At 42.7% G+C, this 10,219-nt stretch overlaps 1 protein-coding gene across 4 annotated transcripts in view; it reads left to right on the top strand.

The window, feature by feature from the left end:
* The window catches only part of ankrd11 (ankyrin repeat domain 11), a 95,451-nt gene that overhangs the window by 57,873 nt on the left and 27,359 nt on the right, over positions 1-10,219 (top strand). The window lies entirely within an intron of this gene.

The following is a 10,219-nucleotide window of genomic DNA, read 5'->3' as shown; positions in this document are numbered from 1 at the left end:
CTATATCTATCTATATCTATCTATATCTATCTATATCTATCTATATCTATCTATCTCTATCTATCTCTATCTATCTATCTCTATCTCTCTATCTCTATCTATCTCTATCTATCTATCTCTATCTATCTCTATCTCTATATCTATCTCTATCTATCTCTATCTCTATCTATCTCTATCTCTATCTATCTATCTCTATCTATCTATCTCTCTATAGATCTATAGATCTATAGATCTATAGATATATCTATATCCTGAGAAATCAGCATGTTCTACTGAATATGCACATTCCCTCCACGCTGCCTCAGTCTGGCATGGTTTCCCTGCCCCCTCTTTAAGCAGGCACCGCCCCAGCCCTCAGCTGGTTGTGCTCTGCAGTAGCAGGTCTTTCATCCTTCCATCCCTCCATCCGGCCCTGCCCAGTGATTTATAATTCATCTGGGATCCTGCCTCCCTCTGCACCAGGACAGCATTAACATTCTGTTTGGTCCCCAGCTACGCTGCACCCACGTGTGTGTGTGTGTGTGTGTGTGTGTGCGCGTGTGCGTATGTGTATGTTGTGCGTATCTGTGGAATGATTCCTCGGCAGCGAGGCTCCATTTGGAAAAGGCTGTTATTGTAGCTGTATGTGTTGATTCTGCTCTGGCTCTGCCTGCGTCCCACTGTTATGGTAGGGATCGGGTTGCTCGTCTGGCTGTCTGTCTGCTGTTGGTCGTCCTTCTTCTCTGTCTCCATATGTGCCAAGTCAGCTGCCTGTCCCGGTGTAATAACAGAAAGCAGTGCGGCAGAATGTTACCGTGCGGCCGTTGTTTCTCAGAGGGGCCTTCACCAGTACCCCAAAACATGTGACTCCTATTTCCAGGAATAGACCCATTTTAATGCTAATTTCAAACAACGAATTTACTACACATCATTGACGTATTGCACCAGTCTAAATATACAAACTCCAAATAAATCAACATTGAGCACAAAACACGTATAGGTGTTTCTTATCTATCCAAAGCAATACATACATAGATTATGTGCACTTTTATATTTTTCACAGAAAACCAGAACTCCGTTTAGAGATTTTTTTAGAATACACTTTTGTAATTGTGGGTTAAATGTCATATGATATTGATAAATCGCATTAGCTTTTATAAAATTTGCTTAAAAAAAGAAACGCCACCACATTATTTGCTAGCCGTTTTCATACACTCAAAACTACAGATAAATGAGTGTAATACTTGAGTTCACTACACACTGTAATGTGTCCATCACTCGTCCTTGTGCGTGAGAGAGACCTCCAGGTGGTCCTGCTGGACTTTTCCTTTTCCTTGGTCATTTCATTCGTCTCTACAAGTGTGAACAAGTTAATGTCTGCTGGTCTTCTTCTAACTCGACGACAGACAGGAAAATGGCTGATGTTCTCTATTCAGTGAGCACATTGGATCGGTGCAGTCGAGCAAGCTAACGTGTTCGTCTGTCTGAATAACGTTGCATTCAGCTGTTGATTTAACTGTTGCTCACTGTAAAACAATGTAATTCTAAGTACAGTATCAGTGCGCTCGTCTCTATTTGAATCACCGTAACTGCAGATTGTAATCTTGTGCTTGATGGTCGGACGTTGGTTTTGTTTTGGATCCTTGATCGTGACTACTAAGATGAGCGGAGGCAATGTAATCGCAGTAAGTCAGGAATATGAGGAAAACGGCATCGTGCCTATTGTGGATTTTTATTGTGAGAAAGACGGTTATCCTACCTGTAAATGTAATTAATGTAAATATAACTGCCAAATGAATGTACTCTTAATAAGATAATGTTGCATAGTGATTCTTAACCCATGCTTTGTCAATAACATGAGCATGAGTCAAATTCTGAAATTAGCAGAAAGCAGAAGAATCCAAAGTAAACCAAGAAGACCGACAAAGTGGAGTAACCGAGTTTTAATGTGTGCGCAAAAAAAAACTAAAAATTCCTCATGCAAAACACGATGGCCGTCACCTGCTGAGAGCCTGGTCGTTATCCCGTAAACAGATCTTTAACCATAATGTACAGGAACAAGCGCGGTCTGGAGCAGCAGATACACAACGTCTAATGAGATCAAATAGCGGACGAATGACAGATGTCTGCCGTTATCTGGCACTTTGTGTGAAACCGATGCAGGTTTTTGTTTTTTTTCGCCAAAAACTTTAATCAGAATTCCATCACAGCATGCAGTCTGCTTCAAACACGGGCCGCTCTTCAGATGCTGGCAGGCTCACATCGCTGTGTGTTTGTGAGACATTATGATGCTCATCTGTAGAAAGGTCAAATCCACCATCCTCGCCTCTCCTCGCTCTCTCGCTCCGTTCATTATCCATCCAGGCTCTCTCTCCCTCTGCTCTGCATTTATTTTTACCTCCTCACGTAATCCTTAATTAATGTAGAGCCTGTCGCCGGGCCTCACATTCTACTACCATACGCACTCGCTTGCACACATGCGTGCATACAACACTCACTCACTCATGTTCTCTCAGGCAGGCACACGCACATTTAATCATTTATCTTCTTCTGCTCTCTCTTCGGTTTCTTTTTGCCAGAGCATAATGATGTAGATCGTAACACGTTGCACACTTTACAATAATGGGCAGATGGGGCGGCCTCATTGCTCAGTGAGCTAAAGCGCAAAGCACATAACCATCATGTCCCGGCTTCAAATCTGACCCGGGACCCCTGATGCATGGCATCTCCCTCGTTCTCCAGCTTTTTTCTCTTTGTTCAACTGTGGCATAACTACTGAGACCATCTCAAGATTTCTGATGCATGCTGCCCTTATATATTTACTCTTTTTGTTTTTTGGATGTTGTTTTTTATGAAAGCTTCACATGGAGTTTGTTCCTCACAGTCCAGATTGTATGATTTCCTCACCTCTGTTATTCAGTAATGTGCCAACTTTGATTCACAGCAATAATGAACCTTTTTATTTTTCTACACTGATCAACACTATCCACATAGATCACCTATGTCAAATGATTTTTGGAAAGGTTGTGTTAGGTCTGATTAGAGGGATGAAACCAGTGCTGACACTTGTGTAGGCCGACCACTGCACGTCACTCAAAAATACACCAGCATCCCCAACGTGACTCTATTGGCTGTATAACCTTATTCCTGTTGATTAGCAGTCCTTGTGCAGTCAATTCTAACCACAATATTATTTGGCTGTGGCTCAAGAGATAGAGCTCCACTATTTGGAAGATATTTGGTTCGATCCCCGGCTCCTCCAGTCCACAAGATGCTGTACCAAAAAATTGGTCCCGTAAGGTGGTGTCATTAGTGTGTGAAAAACAATAGTTTAGATCCTGATGAGCAGGTGGCACCTTGTGTGGCGGCCTCTGGCATCAGTGTGTGAATGAGTAGAAAGGAGCTATATGATAAGTCCATTTGCCAAAGGTGTCGATTGTATATTTTTCATGTATGCGAGTGCATGTGAACAGTACGTAAGTCAACTTTTCATCTTCAGGAATACGAGGATGAATCGACTTTTATTCAAGGCATTAGTAGAATCTCAACACTGTTTTATGTTCCCAGAATAACTATCTATTTCGGCAATCTCACACTTTGTCATGGTTGTGTGTCGGATACAGAAGCGTTTCAAACATTCGCTATTGAAGAATAGTTTTCTGCTGTCCTGGAAGGAGATTTATTCACCCGTTAGTTCATTCAGTTTTTGATGTAGGACGGGTCAAACCGTGTCACTCGTTGCCAGAGATGTTTTCTTTATTCAGGCACTCCCCCTCCTCGATCTTATCTTTCCATTAACCACTGAGTTGTGCTACACAGCTTATTTGTTTAATGTGGGATGAACCTGTCCCAAATCTTCCTCTGGTGCCCCTGCATTATCATTATTTATTGTTTTTCATTAACCTGGAATGCAAAGGTTGTCTATTTCTGTTAATATGAAGCGCGTCCACTGGTCGCTATAGCTCTTTCACACGGAGAGTCCACAAGCAAGATCCGCCGAGTGCGTTATTTCAGATAGCATGCTGGCATCACGAGAGCAGAAGAGGCGTGACGTTAAACCCAACTGTGTCATGTACTTGTGTGACGTAAAACTGTCCGCTCTCATCCTCTGCCCGGAGGGTATGGAGCTCCCGGATCTTGTTGTCTCTCCAATTCGCTGCCAATTCTGCCGGTCAGCCGCTAACTGCTGCTAGAGTTTGTGGTAATCTTCGGGACATGAACCTGCTTCTGTGTTTCTTGAAGGTAAAGACATGCTGCGAATTGCTGCAAAAATATCTAGCACTCACGGTTGCTGTCCAAAAAAAGTTTGTGTCTGTACAGAAGTGTTTCTGTCTTGAGATCTAAATTCAGTGAGCAGCTCAGTGTGGGTGTAGCTTAAGGGCCAGGCTGGGTAGTTGCTTCATGCGTGCTGCCACACAGACTGAGCCTGTGCCAACAACTTCTAACTGGAATACTTACAGTAATAGGAAAGAAGAAACGCTGATGTTGAATTTAAAATAGCAAAAGTATCCCTTTAAATCACCCCTTTTTAGAATATTGTAAGTAGGACACCTCCAAGGCCTGTGTGCATCCCCTGCATGGGAAGACGGGTCTACCAAACACTGTTATTCCCTCCATCAGTCCTGCTTAACAACTCAGTGGGGGGGGTTGGGCAATGTGAAAATAAGGCCAAGCAAACCAGAGAATTGGAGCAGCTAATGTGGCCTCAGCTGATTTATTAAGTGCTGCTGCTGCTGTTGTTGTTGTGTTGGACGTAGTGGTGGTAGTTCTGCAAACGTGTTGGATTATATTGCTTGCAGGGCTGACACCATCTGGTCAGTTGGTCCAAAGGTTGGTCGATGTGCTCTAGTCAGACATAACTTCTCATTGGTTGGATAATTGCTGGTGTTGCTTAACTACGTAAAAAAAGCGCTTCTTAATCCAGTATTTTCAGGGTAAGAGAGACAGAGCTCATGTCTTTAACGAAAGGTTACTCGTCAAGCTATTATTCAACAATGAAGAACAACATAATTTTAACAATTATTTAGCTTAGATCTTCCCACTTCAGTAGACACGGTGGACCGCTCAAGCTGTAGCTGTCCCCCTTGAGAGGAGCTCAAGAGGACAGGAGCTGTCCTTGTCTCTGTCCTGACAGCTGTGCTAATATAATGCATAAAGTTGGCAGTTTGCGTGCCTGGATTAGTTGATTAATGCATATTTTTCCGAGTTGGGTGGTACGAATTGGCTCTCGTTAAAAAAAAAAATTTGGTTTAAATCTTGTCCCTAAAATCAAAAGTTAATCTGAATAGTGGATTAGGAGAATGGTGACCCCCCCCCCCCCACCCCCGTTGACTACAGACCCAATTGCTCGATAGTGTAATTGCTACACACCGGTTTAATGTTTTCAGCAATAGTACAGTTTTACTGCGCAACCTCTTGTGGTGTTGTCCTGACTGTGTCGCGGTGTTCACATGTGCCACGTGACTATAGACCTATGTGGTAGCCGTGTTAGACATGACATTTATCAGCACATGTAGTCCGTGAATGAGTGGAACAGCTTTGTTTGGTCCGACAGTGATCCAAAGGTCAGAAAGGGATTGAATCCTCATTGCTTAAGGTTGATATGCAGAAGCGCTCGTCTATCAATAGGCTCTCGCTCTCTCTCACTCTCTCTCTTGCTCTCTTCACAGCTCTTTCACCGGCTTCTCTGATAGGCCTGCATCTGTCTCATCCCTGAGTTGCTAGGCAACAGGCATTTCCATGTGTGCTGTGGCAATGTGAGAGAGAGAGATGTTGAGAATAGAGAGATAGGCAGATGAGAGAGAAGTACTCTGAGAGGGGGAAGAAATGAGAATGAGTCGGAGCACTGATGAAGCTGAGGAATTGAGAGGAGGGAGCCAAAAAGCACTCGATTGTCTCTGGCCTTTCCTGCAGCCTAGCTGCGTGTGTGTGTGTGTGTGTGTGTGTGTGTGTATATATGTGTGTGTGTGTGTGTGTGTGTGTGTGTGTGTGTGTGTGTGTGTGTGTGTGTGTGTGTGTGTGTGTGTGTGTATATGTGTATATGTATATATGTGTATATATATATGCAGGTCTGCCACTATCTTTGCGAGGTCACTTGCAAAGACACCATGATTTAGCAGGCGGGCAGCAAGCACTGAGCTGTTATTGGATGGAACAGAGAGGTGTAAGGGAGAGTGAACGTGCTCAGAATAGAAAATCAGACCAAGTGATTGGATTCCTCCCCACATCTCTCTCTCTCTCTGCTCCGAGAGCCTTTTGGATAATAGAACCACTCCCACTCGCTCACATTTCAAATACATGTCTGTCATTTCCAGATGCCCTTGTGTGTCAGCTGCTGCTCATATCGACATTTAACCGTGCTCACTTTTATTAAGTAGGAAAACAAAATGATAGCTCGAGATGTTGTACCGTTTTGTTTAACCCCCTTGGTCGCTGAAAATGCAAACCAGGAACAATAGTGTTTTGAGTATGTAGGCTAGCATAGTAAATGCATATATTTTATAATTTAAAAATTGATCTCCACCCTCAAGAAGTACAGATACTCACTGTTCTTTGATACAACACTCCACACTTCTTTTTTTTTAAGCACACAGTTCTGTTCTAGCATAATGCTTCTTTCCACTCAGCGCTCGTGTGTGTTAGCACATGTTTGTGTGTGTGTTCATGTGTCGGGGTCTTCTTTCTCTACACGGGTTCATAATGAAGTGAATGGACCCGGGTCAGGGACTGAGCCGCCAGGCTGGGCTCCGGTTGCCAGGATACAGCAGTCGAGCCCGGCCGGCTTTATTTACACACCAAACAGGCTAGCTAGCTGCTGTCCTACTGTAGCCCATTCTCCTGCTGCTGCCACAGGCGCTGCAGGGTAAACGCATGCATAACCTGGATGAGATGGTACCACTTTAGTCTTAAAATAACCAGACAACTATATTTTATATATGCGTGTGTATGTGTATGTGTTCGTGTGTATGTACTGTGTCACATCACAGTCACAATCAATACAAAATGACACCCTTCAGTACCAGTTCAAAGGAGTTGATCATGATTTATGAATGACAAACATTTTATCAACAAAGGGCTTATGGTTAGATGTGGATACCTCAGTTGTTGGTGTGATGGTGATACATCTGTTTGGAGTGAGAGAGGTTGGGGTAAAGTCATTTTTGTACCTTTACATGTGTTGTGTAATTAGTCAGGGATAACTGAGGGAAGACATTGGAAGCAGACAAAAGATAAGTCTTTTCAAAGAGGGGTAAAGAAATGTGACGTCTCTGCCGAAGCAAGGTTGTGATTTTTATTATCTTGCCTAAAACCTATAATGTACAACTATGGGGGATGCTGAATCAAAACAAGAAGCTGTGTCGGTATCTGTGGCTTCTATAGGACAGCTACTGTTTGTAGCTTTTGCTTTAAGAGACTTGAAAGAGTTTATTAAAAAAAGGAGTATTAACAGAACACTATTATGTGCAGAATGTGAAAAAAAAAAATGGCAACCAACAACATTTGCTTTTGAATGACCCACAAAGCACATTAAGCCATGTGAGTTTTTAGCTGTTAGCATTAGCTATCAACTACAGATGTGTTGGATGGTCACTAGCACACCTGGAGCTGTGTTTCAGTGGAAGTTTAGATTTTTCTATTTTAAGTATCTTTGTGGCAATGCAGATTGGTGTTCATTTTAGTTGTTTAGTTGAGATAAAGGTGCACCTGCATTATCCGTCAAAAGATGTTTCTTAGTCACCGTCATTGTAAACCTTCTCGAACAATTATTAAAAAATCTGTTAACCGAGACCAGTTGACTGACAGCCAGGGAGCGTGCTGGTGATTTGTATCTGATTGTGCAATAGGCGTTGGGGGTTTGTGCATACACACCGCAAACTGTACAACACACACAAACATGAGCACGGACAGAGAGCAACATGCCCATCCCTGTATGCAGCTGCTGTGTTGTTCAGCTGTCAGTGTGTAAAATGTGTTTCTGTGTGGGGAGTCATGAGTTAGGAATGGCACAGAGTTGGAGTAAACAGCTACTTTTCATCTCTGCACGTGCACCTTCACCTCTTTCACAGGGCTGTGTATCTGCATCTTTGTGTTTTCCTATTGCTGAATGTCGTTTCCCCCATACATAATAATAATAATAATAATAATAATAATAATATAATCAACAGTTCATGTTCTAGCAGAATTGCTTGCCGTGCTAAAAACCTGCATGGTAAAAATTGGTCCATGAGCCCTTCAGGTTTGAGATCAGTTTTGAATGTCTGGAGCAAAATTAGCATTTTTTATTCTTGAACAAATCAGTTTGTAATGCTTTGCACTTTCGTAGACTAACTCTGGTAAAAATTGCGTGTGTTCATCCCAGGATGTTACACCATACAGTAACAGTATTTTTGAATATAATATTAATGTTTTAAAAGGAAGAAACCCACAACCACATGCACTATTATTTAATATGGCTGCATTTACACTTGTTTACATACACGTCTTCTTATTGTACAAAGCCTGAAATGGCATCATTGAATCACTCTGGAGGCCACTGCTAGTTTACTCAGCTAATAGCTGAATAGCAGCTTGTACCATAAATTGTTTTAACTAAAGAATTGACGTTTGTTGTCGATGGCCAGTGCTCATTTTACACGACGAGTTTCACTAGTTGTGAATTTGCTAGACACAGCCAAGAGGTGATTTCAATCATAGCATGTCTGTTTTTAAATCACTACACGTCATGTTTGAAGTCGGATCTTCTCGTTACATTTCCTAAATCAAGTGAGCTGCTACTGTAACATCCTGATGTAAGTGTGCTTGTGGTGTGTGTCAGTGCATCTGTGAGTGTGCATAGAGTATGCTGCAATATGCTGAAGTGTTGGCCTCTATCTGACCGCAGAGGGAGTGGCTCGGAGTATAGAGAGGATGCTACCGGAGGATGAAGAGAGAAAGGATACGTAGAAAGAAAGGTTTGCGTGCAAGGGAGGGAGACCGGATGGACAACAGTACTGGCAGGTCCCATCCTTCATTTGGAAGATATGGCTTCTCTGGCTCACCTATCCTCACTTCTTTCTGCTGTCATCATCTCCATTGCCAAGTCTAACTGTGCTGACATCATGTGTCAAACATTCAAATTTTCTGGGGTTGTTTCTGGTGTCGAGGCATGAGTGTTGTTAGGAGTTTTGGCAGCAGACAATAATCTATCTGCATCTCTGTTCTCCATGTGCCTGCTCATCACAACTTTGCTTATTGCTCCATAAGAGAAGTTTACGTTATAAATGGGGCCGTAAGCCTATCGAATGTCTTTTTGTCAAATGTCCACGTTATGAATGAAACTGCGATGCTTTGAACTAATTGGAACAGCCCTATTCATGGTTCTGATTGGATTGTGATATTTAAGATAAGATGATGGCCTGGTGTTAAACTCATCACGATGCTGTGATATTGTCGCACCGAGCACAGACACACGGACTTTGGATACAATGCTCACACTCTTTTAAATGCTTAGTCGCGTAACTTTAACTGTATTGCTTGGACGATATGAAAATAGAAGGGATCAAACAACCTTTATTTCATTACACATGTCCTTGTAAAGGCACAAAGTATATTTGGTAGAATAATGTCAAACAATATGATGAGAAACTTAGTTTTCATATACTACGTGCTATTTTTGTATATTCACTCGCATACAAATACACAGATGGAGTTAATCAACACTTGACTGGACGAGACACACTCACACAGACTCACAAGGTTAGCAGATGTTCTGTATATTTTGATTGGGATGAAATTACAAAAGGAAATGAGGCCTGTGGTTTTTGTACAGGGTGTCCTCTCCTTTTGTGTGTCTTGTGTGACCGCTTGCTTGCAAACATCATTTTCTTGTGTCTCGCATGTCAGCTGAATGTTCTGGAGCTATAACTGCCCATCATCGTAGTCCCAAAATAGTGCAGAGATTGTTGTTCTAGAAGTCCAGCTGACCCAGTTTGGTGTGTGTGGTTTGTTTATTTCTGAGAGTAGTCAACCTTCCTGTCTCTTTGTTTGGTATGCTGAGAGGTGGGAGTTTATGGGAGGTTGAAGCAGGAGCCTAGCAGTAACAATGAGCCAGAGGAGAGAGGAGGGGGGGCTGTGGTTTGCTGTGTTTGCTCATGTCTCTTTCCATACACCAGTAAAAGAGGGAGCGCTATATCCTCTGTAGCTCCGTGCCTCTCTGCTGGCTGGCTGTCTTGACTTGACTTGACTGGGGGGGGGGGGGGGG

The sequence above is a fragment of the Anarrhichthys ocellatus genome, unplaced genomic scaffold (genome assembly GCF_004355925.1).
Source record: "Anarrhichthys ocellatus isolate YVR2014 unplaced genomic scaffold, GSC_Weel_1.0 scaffold6, whole genome shotgun sequence".
Classification (NCBI taxonomy): Eukaryota; Metazoa; Chordata; class Actinopteri; order Perciformes; family Anarhichadidae; genus Anarrhichthys; species Anarrhichthys ocellatus.
The sequence above is the reverse complement of the archived record's forward strand: the minus strand, read 5'-3'. Positions and strand labels throughout refer to the sequence as shown.